This window comes from Leptonotus elevatus, chromosome 16 (assembly GCF_054856555.1).
Source record: "Leptonotus elevatus isolate MCC_2025b chromosome 16, RoL_Lele_1.0, whole genome shotgun sequence".
Lineage (NCBI taxonomy): Eukaryota > Metazoa > Chordata > Actinopteri > Syngnathiformes > Syngnathidae > Leptonotus > Leptonotus elevatus.
In genome coordinates, this window is record NC_141254.1 from 8,938,163 (window position 1) to 8,952,227 (window position 14,065).

The window sequence follows — 14,065 nt, forward strand, 5'->3', positions numbered from 1 at the left end:
ACTAATTTGATCGCAATAATCAATTCTCTCCATTTTGTCGTGTTCTATCTTGGCTTCCAGGACGTGGATGCGGATGTTTTCGTCCACACATTTTCACTCAGGGCGGCAGCACTTCATCACTAAGCTGTCAACGGACACTTATATGCGATGAACAAGAAGAGCGCCAAACAAGTTGACTGATCAATCAAGTATGGGCCACGCTGTAGCGGCTCTTCTGCCAAACAGCATGACGTTCATTGAAATACAAAAGCAGCTTGTATACAAATGAAGCCTTTCTTCCATCCATCCATTTTCTGTACCGCTTGTCCTCACAAGGGTCGCGGGGGTTGCTGGAGCCTATCCCAGCTGGCTTCGGGCAGTAGGCGGGGTACACCCTGAACTGGTTGCCAGCCAATCGCAGGGCACACAGAGACGAACAACCATACTCACAATCACACCTATGGACAATTTGGAGTGTCCAATTCACCTGCCATGCATGTTTTTGGAATGTGGGAGGAAACCGGAGTACCCGGAGAAAACCCACGCAAGCACGGGGAGAACATGCAAACTCCACCCAGGAAGGCCGAAGCCCGGACTTGATCTCACAACCTTTGCACTGGGAGGCGGACGTGCTAACCAGTCAGCCACCGTGCCGAAGCCTTTCTGATCGACAATAACATTAAAATAAATCTAACTGTCATACAGTTTGAAAGTATCAGAAGTTTTTTTTGTATTTTCTTCAAGTCATACAAAAACTAAAGTGTCAGCAAAGAGGCTTTCATTAACTCATTCGCTGCCAATGACGGCTATAGACGTCAAAAATTCCTTTGAACTATTTGTATTAGTTTAATTTTTTTCCCCTCTTTTGTTAACAAGAGTATGAAAACCTAGAATTGTTTTTATTGTATTAGAACAGCTATACAATTTGTGATTAATCGTGAGGTTACTAGTGAAGTCATGCGATTAATTACGATTAAAGATTGTAATATAATATTTTCTTTAAAGAAAATATATATTTTCATTTTTTTTTAAATATTGTTTTAAAGAAAAGATTATTAAAAATTAGGGGCGTCAAAAAAACAACAACTTTTCATCGTAATTAATCGCATGACTTCACTAGTTAAAATTTATATCTGTTCTAAATGTACCAAAAAACAAATTTCTAGGTTTTCATACTCTTGTTAACAGAAGTTGAAAAAAATGTCAAACTAATAGAAATTGTTCAAATGAATTTTTGATGTCTATAGCCATCAATGGCAGTGAATGAGTTTGCTTTAAAATGGCTACAAGGAAGTGGCCGATACTGGTATCAACTGGCGTTGCGAGTACCGATACCTTGAAATAAGGCTGAGTATCGACTTAATACCGATGCCCATTCCTAAGACTACCAAGATACCAAGACTAATGCCAATGATACTAAAATAACAATATGACGAGTACTACAAATAATAATCATCATAAAATAATACAGTATTATAATAATAATAATAATGTGTGTGTACCAATATCAGGCATATACGTGGCCTTATTTCAAGGTATCATTACAACGGCAGCCGATATCAGTATCGGTTGTCGCTTTCATGATCAGTAATTAGAAATGAGAAAGAAAAAAAATGACATTAATGTCATGTAATTCTAAGGGGAAAAGCTGTTTTGGGATATATACGTCTTTCTCTTCATTGTTTTTTTTTTGGAAGGGGGGGTTAGGTATCAAAAGTATTAGTGGTATCAGTGACTACTCAAGAGTTGAGTATTGATACTAGAATTGGTCAGAATTTTCTTTTTTTTAATCGATCATCCTAATAAGAGTGATGACGATGATAATAATTTTGAATGACTTCTTGCAAACTGGAACGTCGCATTGAAGTGCCTACAGATTGTAAAACGGCCACTAGAGGGCGACTGATACTGCTATGGGCCGCCGTTACAAGTACTGATACTTTACCAAGTACTCATTTTACTTAACGATACCTGCAATTGGTACTTGCCCGTCTCATCTCAAGCTGTGCAAACCACTCTAAACATCAAATATGTTACATGGACATTCAAGAGATGAACTTTCACATTAATTTTTTTATTTTTTTATTTATCCATCAAAAAACAAATAAAACCAAACGGTTTAACATATTCAAAGTGTACTATTAAGAAATTCAATCACAAGTGGAGTTTTTAAAAGTTGTGTACAGTACTACAATTCATGTTGATTGACAACTCAAGTGAATACATGTCATGGTTTTCTGTGTGGTGGTCGTGGATAATGTTTGTACTAAGAAAATGTCGACATTGCCATACAGTAGTGTAACAAGTTGTCCGTGAGTCCGTGACGCAACACTTACTTCCATGTGGGGAGACTCTCAGGTTGCCCGTGGCTTGATTTTGCAGCTTGTAGGATCAAGTCCAACAAAACAGCACAAGTGTTTGTTTTGAATCCCTTGAGCAAAGTGTGAGTGCTCGCTCGGCCACCAATCAATGTGAAGCGAGGGAGGCTGTGCTGTCACCAGCACTTGCTGCCACTTCATGACAGCCGTCCGCTTTATGCTGGTCCGAGGTGCGAGCTGCATGCTACATTCGCTCATGTTGACATGCTGGATCTTACAATTCACAATTGCTGGATGTTGTTCCCCTTATAAGGACGAATACAACATTCATTTAAGTAACAGTTCAACATTCCAAACTTGTCATACGAGTGGAAAGACAAGCTTTTTTTTTGACCAAGTACAAGTAAAATGTTTTATTATATTCAAACATTGTTCAAAAACACAAACTTTTCAAATATCTTACTTTTTAGAGTGCATCTTCTCATAACCAACGTTTTAATATCCACCTGCATTGTCTCACTCTGAACACTGAGGGGCACCATTTCACCATGTTACCTGTCTGGAGAAACCTTTTTGGAAAAATGTCATGAAGGAAATGTTTATTGTGGATTAAACATCTTTGGGCCAGCGTGGTGTTGTAGTGGTTAACACGTCTTGGGTTCGAACCTCGAACAATCAAAACACATACCTGACGAGACATCACACATGATGATTAATCTTTTGTTGACACGTATTTAGGAGCAACTGTCACGTTTTGGACTTTCTAATAATCAGTTTGGGTTATTTAGCCGCAATGCAGGGTTATAGTATTATGAGCAGCTCTCAGTATGACACAGTACAGTACATTTTTACACCAATAAAAACTTTAACGTCAATAGCAAAGATAATCATTGCCTTTAGACAATTTTGAAAACGGTCTACTTACCACTAGAGGGAGCCATAGGTTAATTTATAAATGTACACACGGAGGTCACTTTCTTCTCAGCATCAATAAATCATCACGGAAACTGCTTTAAAAAACTAAAAACAACCACCATGTATATGTTTTTGGAATGTGGGCAGATAGTTTGAACCCAGGACCTCTCCCCTGTGAGTAACATGTTCTAAAGCCCGTGGCGCTGCCTCAAAAATAGTCAACCCACAAATGCTCATAATAAGTCACCCTCAGAGGACTGTTTCAAGGTTCCCTAAAGCTTGGCAAGATGGCGTGCTAGTGTTTAGCACACCTGCCTCACAGTTCTGTTGTTTGAATCTTGGCCCCAGTGTAGAGTTTTCATTTCCATTAAAAAAAAAAAGAAAAAAAAAAGGAAAAGGAATTTGTCTCCCTCTGCAGCAAGAGTGAATGTGTTTCCCCCCGACCTATCACTAGGGAGCAGTATGACTTCACAAAAGGCGATCCACCCTCCCCATTTCTAATAATACGAAGATCTTCGGAGGCCAGCAAAAAGTCACCAAGGAATTTGTGGAGGCTCAATATCTTCCACTTTCTAACTTACGTCTGCAATTCAAGCGTTTTATGATCCATAACCACATTCATACTTATGGGAACAAAACAATCATTTTCGCTCTCATGTGGATTTTCTCCAACTTTATTGGAAGGAATCCAGTTCAAGTTATGACATCAAATTAGCTTTACATTTCTCATCATGATCGTCGTTGTCATCAGCATGCATGTTATGTTGCTGCTTTGAAAGCGCGTGCTAACTGTCCAAATTTCAAGACTGTTCAATTGAGATGATGAAAATCAGTTTGGTTCCATTTGACCACCAGATGTTCTGCCATGTTGTTTCCAGCGCAAAGATTTGCACCGGCAAACTTAAGGGAAGCCTGGCGGGTCGTCTTTCAGCACCCCGCGTTTCTTAGATGAAAAAAAGAAAACAGGAGGAAAAAAAACAAGGGTATTGTTGCACAGTATGAACCTGGAAAAAGAAAGTCATAATTTTTATGCATTTTTAACCAATATATACCATAATCAATAAGCAACCATAAAAATGTTTCTTTCCAAGTCAGCAAACTCACAAAAGCAGCAGGAGGTCATATAATTATTTACTGGACTTATATTGCTATTTATTTATTTATTCATTCATTTTGATCGACCACCTACTGTTTGAAGTTCATTCGCATGCGGAAATGCGTTGCCGCATCAACGCTGATCAGGCATCTTGAGAAATCTCCAAATTCAGACGAATGAAAACCAGGTCACGTGTGCCTCGGAGCGGCTGCTTTCTTCCGACCACTTCCTAATTAGACCACCATTGCTCCTCATGGCAACCGACAACACCTGTCCTCCCGCCTGACACATTTCCCCCCTAATGAGCATGCACGCACACGCCGGTTACACTTTATTTACTCGGATAGGTGTGTTTTTTTCCCCCATTGCAAAATCAGGGCAGCTTTTGAACAGCTGTGAGATAACGCCTGCCCCCGGCACACTGAGCATGACAACACACACGCAAACACAGGGAGACAGAAAAAAACCCAACTAATTAATGTTTTGAAGTCAGTTTACAGGATGTTATCATGCAACACAAATTGCCTGTTTTCGCATCCTTTGGTATTGTAATACACAACGTGCACACGTGACATCACACGCAATATTGCAGCATGGAGCCAATAAACGTGTGCTCATGAATGTCATTCACGATCCATAACCAGCATTGTCGACTTTTTTTCCCATTTGTTCCTGTATTCATTTTAGTTCAATATTATCATCATGTAATCAAAATATGAACTCATTCACTGCCATTGACGGCTATAGATGTCAAAAATTCACTTTATTTCGATGAGTTAAATTTTTTTCCCCACGTTTGTTGACAAAAGTATGAAAATGTAGAATTTTATTTATTTATTGTACATTCAGAAGAGATATAAAGTGATTAATCGTGAGTTAACTAGAGAAGTCAATTTTAATTGCCGGACGGCCCTAATTTTTAATAATCAGTTTTTTTAAAGAACAAATTATATATATATATATAGTAAAGAAAAATATATATAATAATATATTTATAATATATATATAGTAAAGAAAAAAAGTAATAATAATATATTTATAATATATATATAGTAACGAAAAAATATATAAAAATATATATATATATATATAATTTTTTAAATAGAAAAGATGATTGAATTTTTTTTATTTAAAATTATTTTTTAAAGAAAAGATCGAAAATTAAAAAAATAATAATTAAAATATTTTTTTAAAGAAAAGATGATTAAAAAAAACAATTCAAATAATAAAAAAAGTAATACAAAATTATAATAATTACAATTATTTTTTAAAAGAAAATATAAAAAAAAAATATATATATATATTTTAAAGAAATTAGTAAAAATTTGAAAAATAATTACAATATTTTGTTAAATAGAAAAGATTATAATTTTTTTTTAAATAGTAACTTTTTTTTAAATAGAAACGATTATTAAAAATTTGGGGTGTCAGGCTATTAACATTTTTAATCGTAAATAATTGCATGATTTCAATAGTTCACTCACGATTAATCACAAATTTTATATGTTCTAAATGTAGCAAAAGTGGAAAAAAACGTTAAACTAATGGAAATAGTTAAAAATAATTTTGACATCTACAACCGTCAATGGCAGTGAATGAGTTAAGAACGAAGGCAAAGGTAGTAGGAAATAAAGTCAATCCAAATGGTGCTCAGATCAAAATTGTGAATATTTTTCAAATTTTATCAGGGAAAGACATTTGAAAATCTCTCTCTCTCTCTCTCTCTCTCTCTCTCTCTCTCTCTCTCTCTCTCTCTCTCTCTCTCTCTCTCACAATCAGAAAATTTTTCTCTCTCCCTATTTGGCTATCGCCGTCCATGGCTGTACTCGGCCCAAATCATCACGCATTGAACGCCCCTTTGCCAAATCGTGCTGCCTGCATCTTCCATATCGTGGAAATTAGCATTAAAGGACTGTCGCATTACTGTTTAATGGATCCCAACCGAGTGAATCATTTAAGAGGCTCCGCCATCAAAGCCGCGAAGCCCTTTGAAGCGTCACTTGGAAGCGTGCAAAATGAACATCGGTGTAAGGAAGGCTTGCTTGCGCATTGCTCAACGCAATGCGTGTGTCTTCACTTTTTCAATTTATAGTTCATACAGAGCACCGATTCAACATTTGAACGTATTATGTGTATAAATATATCTGTCTCATTATCGTCATACTGTACTGTTTGATCTTTCTTGCCAAAACTTTTTTTTTTTGGTGTCGGTTGTTGACTTAGAGAGCACCGTCGTTTCCCACAACATTTTCACTTTACACTCTATTACTCTCCTTATCATGTCTCCTTTTTTAAAACCACGTGTATGTCAACATGTATGTCGATTTATTCACTCGACTCATCTGCAATGTGTACATTTAAAGCTTCTCCAGCTTTAAACATTTATTAAACAGTTTTTGTGATTTCAGAAGCACCGTTGGCAACTTTCTAAGAGGATGCAGTCGTATTTGCAGAGCAAATCGAATCACTTGCGTTTGGCTCAGCAAATCTTGGTTGACTTGGAGCTCAGGGAAGGTTTCCTTCCATACAGTGATGATTTTTGCAATGCGCGATATGTGCGGCCGCATTTCTGCCTTGAATCATCAAAACAAACACACACAAAAAATAAATGGAATTTAATAGGGGTGTGCCCAAAAATCGATTCTCATAAGAATCGCTATTCTCATTTAGTACGATTCAGAATCATTTTAAATGTCCCAAAATCGATTTTATTAAAATTATTTGATACTGTCTTGTCTGTTTGTGCCTTTATTTGGAGCGCTGTTCATGCTGTACCCGGTTTGGCCACTTAGGGGCAGTGTGGTTCCACGGAGTTTGATACACTGTTAAGTTGTAGCCACATTAGAGAATAGAAGAAAAAAGTCACAATTAAGTTTTTTTCCAGCGTGTAGCCGTTCTTTTGAGTGATTAACGTGCCGCGAGTAGCGCGCTAATTAGCATTAGCGAGTCAGACGGTTGTAGATCATAACAATTCCTTGCACATCTGCAGATTGAAGCAAAAATTGTTCTTAACCGAAAATCGATTCCTAAAACCCAAAAAATCGGAATCGAATCGTGAGACATTCAAAGATTCCCACCCCTAGAATTTAATGCTACATGGTGTCTGTTTTTATGATGGTGACAGTTTGTCATAAATGCATTCACTTGACATGATTTCCTACTTCCAGGCTTTCTTTCCACTATTTATGCCGTCACTTTTACTGTCTGTCCGTTTTCGTCACAGCTCAACGTTGTTTTTGTTTCTTCTGCGTTGCCGTTTTAAACGATGCTTGCTGAGTCCTAATGCCTACTTGAATTATATTTGCGACCGTTTAAATCATGCAGCTGCCTGCCGGGTGTCGGCTTGCACTGTTTGCTTTTTTTTTCCTATTTATGAGTGTTTGCCATCACGGCGATATTTGCAATTACCTGATGGAATAACACAATAAGTCACCGGGAGGGAATACAAAGATCACGCTGTTAGGCCAAAACACGACCAGCCAGTCGTGAAAATCAAGTGAGAAGCGAATGAAAGAGCCGCAGACTGACAGCCGAGTATATTTGAACAGACAATGTGCTCCAAGATAAAAGTGCTGCATTGGTGCCAAGTTCGCTTTTGTAATTTTCTCACGCCTCGCACAAACTTGAGAAAATGAGAAAAAAAACAACAACAACTAACAAACTCCTGCAGACACTTTATATGCTAATAGTGTGTGTGTGCGTGTTTTATTTATTCTGGCCATGCAAGGCTCATTTATTGTGGCAATTAAAGGTGTTCACAGACGTGTTCAAGGGCACTGGGACACTCGAGCCTAACCATGAGGAAAAAGGTCCTTTGCCGTCCCACATTTCAAACTGAATAGACAAGCACCAGTTTTCCTCACAAATGACGACAATATAGTGATAATCATTCATTAACTCATTCACTGCCATTGACGGCTATAGACGTCAAAAATTTATTTGAACTATTTCTATTAGTTTAACATTTTTTCCACTTTTGATAACCTAGAGTATGAAAACCTAGAAAAAAATTATTGTACATTTAGAACAGATATAAAATTTGTGATTAATCGTGAGTTAACTAGTGAAGTCATGTGATTAATTATGAAAAAATTCTTCTTTTCTTCGTTTAAAAAAAAAAAAAATTTAATGATTTTTTTAAACATTTTTAATAATCTTTTCTTTTTTCTTTTTTTTCTTTCTTAAAAAAAAAGAAGAAAAAAAAGGAAAGATTATTAACAATTTGGGGCATCAGGCGATAATTTTTTAAAATCATAATTAATCGCATGACTTCACTAGTTAACTCAAAATTAATCACACATTTTATATCTGTTCTAAATGTACAATTAAAGCTTTCATACTCATGTTAACATAAAAGTGGGACCAAATGTTAATCTAATAGAAATATGGCTGCATTTTTTTTAGTCATTGATACAGTAATTCATAATAATTCATAACATTTAGTTATACTGATTTGTGTTGAGGTAATTTTTCTGCCACTAGATGGCATAATTGCATTTGTAAGACCTTGGTGACAGCATCTGCATTTTTCTGTTCATATTAAGCGCTATCTAATCTTTAACATGAATTAACTTGTGAAATTCTGCACATTTTTAAAATTGTAAAAAATACAACTTGACCCTATTCTCCACAAATATATGCATTATTATTAAAATTTATTCCAGCTAAATTTTGACGTTAACTAGTTTGCTACTGTTGGTTTTCATACTGTTGTTAACAAAAGTGGGATATATATATTTTTTAAACTAATAGAATTAGTTAAAATGAATTTTTGACGTCTATAGCCGTTAATGGCAGTGAATGAGTTCATGTATTCACAAGGTGAAAATCAATGTTGGCTCTTCAAACCATTTGTTTGGTCTACTTGTCTTGACTGCTTCTAACAGCGATGATAGGAATTAGCAACTACTGCCCCCAGTGGCCGATATAAATATTGAAGGGGTCACAACAGTTACACCCGATGTCAATGGCACTAATTAGGTCGTCAAAGCTGCTACCGACACAACATATACAAAACAACGTGAAAAACTATATATATATATATATATATATATATATATATATATATATATATATATATATATATATATATATATATATATATATATAAAAAAGGGTTTCTGCGGTATCCAGATGAGTGCCCGAACATTTCAAATGACTTTTTGATGAACATTTGACCCTTCCTGGAGCACAGGCAGATGCTGCTTTGTTTGGATCTAACAATCATGTTTTTGGAATGTGATTCAAACCCAGGACCTCTCTGCTGTTAGTCAGATGTGTTAACCACTGGGACGGCTAACCACGGTACAAGGTAAGCAGGTAGATCATTATTTAACTTCAATTAATTCCGACCAAAAGTTTTCATTTGAGCCACAAATAATGCACAGTAATGCAATAAATGAAAACCCACAATAACAAAATGCCCCATTCAATACAATTTAGCCATGTTTTTATTTACAGCCCTATTTTTTTAAATGCTTTTTTAAAATAACTAATACAAGCATATTTAACCACATACAATATAATACAGAGAGAGATAATCCAAAGATATTGTACAAACATTATAACAGGGTACCAATTCCTTGATGATACGAATCCTACTCATTTCATCATGTACGTCAATAATCATTTTATACCATTTTTCTTTTCACTGTAGTTTTTAGGAGTTTGATTCTTGTGCCTGCATTTCATAAAAAGTGCTATACAATTATTATCATTATTATTATTGACATCATATAGGCAGGAAAAGCGGGAGCTCTATGTGTGCTGTGCTTCCTGTTTCCAGTCTTGAGAAAAATGTACATTCTTGTCCGTGCTTGTCATCAATCTATCAATCAATCAATGTGTTTATCTATCCCGGAGAGCAATTAAAAGACACGTAGCGCAGCAGTTTTCGAGTCTCAAGAAACGATAATACAACAATGTACTCCGCGTTCTTCATAGTGAGAAAAAGTCAAAGTTGCCATCTGCCATCTAGTGGTCAACAGTGGAATTACACCCTAAATAAACACAAGCCCACGATGATGATGATGATGGTGGCGTCCCCCACTATGGCAGTGACACAACGGTACTGTAGCGACTTTTGGTGAGATTTTTTTCATTCCATTTTTTTTGAATGCCACAATTTGGTACAGTTCACATGATTCACAATCTGTTTATTGGTCGGTCAAAGTGTTGAAAACGGGGTTCCGTTGAAAAGAGATGATTTTGTCGTATTTGTGACTTGGCTCCGTTGAGGTTGGAAAAAACGCTGACGCAGGTCACCATCTTGGCCACTTTCTCTCGTCGAGTACAGTAAATATGAGCAAACGCAGTAATACAAAAGCGAGGCATTATACACAATTACCCTGTCTTGACTTTAAGTGAGTCCTTGACGATGAAAATACAAGCAGCGCAACGGCAATAAAGTCATTGAGATGTATAGTGAGCGGCGTTTATTGCGTGCGAGTGCGTGATGGTCGGCTGAGTAACACTCGGGGCGAGATCTACGACGCCATCCGCGCATTTACAGGGCCGCCCGCCGACGTCTTTATCGCGGCAAGTTAATATAGCGCCGAGAGAAATGGTGCCGCAAATTCGTCATGAAGACGTTGGCATGCAGAGGGTGCGCCGCCGCCGCCGTTGGTTGGCGGCCCCCCCACCCCGAGCACATCTCGGCGTCCGTCTGCAAGGTCGCGTTTCAAGTAGGATGGAAAAATGCTGCTGCTTTCCTACCTGGGCGGCGTCACTTTCACTTAGGGCGGCAAACTGTGTCATGCTTCAATGTCAAACAAAAAAAAGAAGTTTTCTTTGTCATTTATAATGCCGACCACTGAAACTTTTCTGGCTTTTATTGCTTCTCAGCTGCAAAATAAATATTTTTATTTTTTATTTTATTTTTTATAAAGAAGGAGAGGAAACATCTGTTGCTATAGACATTTCTTTTATCAGCCATTTTCCCTCCAAACTGCCATTTTCTTTTATTTTAATTTTATTTACATTTTTTAAATTTAAATTTTAATTGTTTAATTTTAATTGTTTAATTTAAATTTTTTAATTGTAATTTTAATTTAAATTAAACTTTTTAAATTTTAAAATTTTTAAATTTAAATTTTTAAATTTAAAATTTTTAATTAAAATGTTTTAATTTTAATTTTTTCTTTGCGAACTGCCATTTTAGACACAGGTGCTTGACAAAGTATGATGCCTGGAATGTGGAATTTGGCAGAAAATAGTTCACTCACTAGCCTTTATCTCCACCAGCAACAAAGGGTTGACTCGGCAAATTGAGTAGTCTCAACAGTGGAGTGACACCGACGCCAGTAGGCGCACGAGCAACACTTCCTCATCTTGCTCCTCAGCAAAGTGTCAAGAAGGACAACGACCCGGTGCGACGGGATGTGAAGTCAAGATTTGAACCATTGACCTCGCCATCTGGCTGCGTGCGGCGCGTCAAGTGGAGCCCGAATAAAAGTGAACATCTGCAGCCTCTCGAACGCGGATCACGTTTTGTCTCCTTCTGTCAATTGATTGGACTGAACGTCATGACGTGCATGCTGAGAGTTTTTGTTGCTAGGTTACCAGACCCGCTTATCCACATGAATATGCGGCGACTGCAGGAATGACAGAAAAGCTCACTCCAAGTGCTGCATGGCCATTTTGTTAGCAAAGACCTTTTAGATGATTTCAAAACAAATACTGGACAAAAAAAACTTTGTAGTTTGTTTTCAAAATAAACTTAGTCTGGTACACACACATTAGTCGTGTATTAGCAGCGAGTGCGGCATTTCTCTCGTACTGGCAGTACATCCTGGCAGTATATGTTTGATTCCGGTGTGCTTAAAGCAACAATCCATTCAAGATTGTTTGTATCACAAAAAGCAGTTTGTAACTGCACGCAGTCATGGCGGACAAGCTCGGATTCAAGGCACACATTTTCTTTTCTTTTCTTTAATAATGTGCAAATAATGAAAATTATGTGATACTGAATTGCGAGGATATACTTTATACTTACTTACTTACTTTCTACCAAGACAACATGCAGTTAGCTAGCTAGCTAGCTAGGCCTACAAGTCTGAAAATGCATCCTCCTCTTTACGTCACAGTTTACAGAACAGCCCGCCTGCTGTTGTTATTAAAATTCCCAAGTGAGGAGCTCGATTGGCGCACAAGAGCCCGACGCCTGTCTGCTAGCTAAGAGGAGGCCGTTAGCTTGCGAGCTAGCTGGCGGCTAGCACCTCTTGTTGTGGCGATGAACGCTCTGCGATGTTCTGGCGGGATATTTTCTTACTGTTGAGGGGTTTTTTTTGGGCAGGGGTTTCAATTCTCTTCTCTGTGTTGTATGAAATTGAGGTAATTTATTTTCACTTTACAGGGTTTTTAAATCTGAAGTGTCTTTTACAAACCGGTTGAGCAGGAGGGGGTTTAGTGACACCTCTTCTTGCTCTGAAAACAACGTAAATCTTTATCTTGTGAGGTGAGGGGGAGCATTTCGGTGATGTGTATTGATGTATCATGTGACTGTCTGAGAAGGAGAGGATTGGCAGAAGAAGACGGCGAGGGGTTTGAAGAGTCACGGAAGGATACTAGTGCCTGGAACTGGGGGAGGAGCGACACACATGAGGGAGAACAATGGCGGCGTTCAGCCGATCTCATGTGTCCATAAGCTTATGTAAAAATAAATCCTGATTTCACCGATCTCATTGTCTGAGTTTGATAATCAACATTATGAACACGGGAAAACAAAGAACGATTTTCCAACAAATCTCAAGAGAAGGACATAATTTACATTGACGCTGAGAGGATAGAGGACAGAAAGAAAACAACTAAAGAAAAAACATCAAGTTGCATTCAAAAGTTGTTGTAGTTGTTGATCATATTATTGAATTGTTACATCGTAGTAACAATTGTGTAGAAATGTTCTGTTTTAGAGTATTCCTGTAAGGTGAAGTGGAAAGTCTTAGTCCGGGAACTACTACAGACAGCCTTAACTTGCCCCATATATTTGGATAAATTCATGTAGCACTGCAGTGCATCCATCCATTGAATGGCGCCCGCTGACCAGTAGACCATAGACAACATTTACAGTACATACACACACAGACGGCAACGGCGTCGCGAGTACGTTGACGCCGCAGCCATATTGGATGAGCAAAGTGAAGCTTATTTTGTAAAGACGCCTCGTTCAATTTCTCCTTGGAGATGTATCATCAAGCCACAACTCATTGGATTAATAAGGAACCATTACCTTTGATTATATTATCCTATTCAAATGCAATCTTACTAATTATTTGCCAATTTAATGGCGAATACAATTGCCACATCCAATATGGTGCCATGTGATGACATAACGGGCCACCTGTTTGAACGATGTCTGCAGCAGAATTAAAAAGGAAAAAGGAAAGCAAAATCCAAACGTATTTTTGATGCCCAAACGATATTTGCCTCCTGGTTTTTTTTCTTCTAGTGGCTCTTTGGTTGCCGACACTAATATAGTTTGTAGTATGTCCCTCTTCACTTGCCGTACGATGGTCCTCAGAACTCCTTATTTACAACTACTTGCATGGCGTTTACTGACACTCGGACATAAGAGTCTGAAACAGAATGAATGAAAAATATAATAATAAAAAAAGGAGATCCATGCCTCAAATGGAGGGGCACAATAATCTCAGTTGGCGGGCACGGACCCCTGTGGCGACGGGTGTGACAGGACCATATTTTTTATTCAGTCAAAATCAATCCTTGTGATAAAAAAAAAAAAATAGGACTAACTAACTCC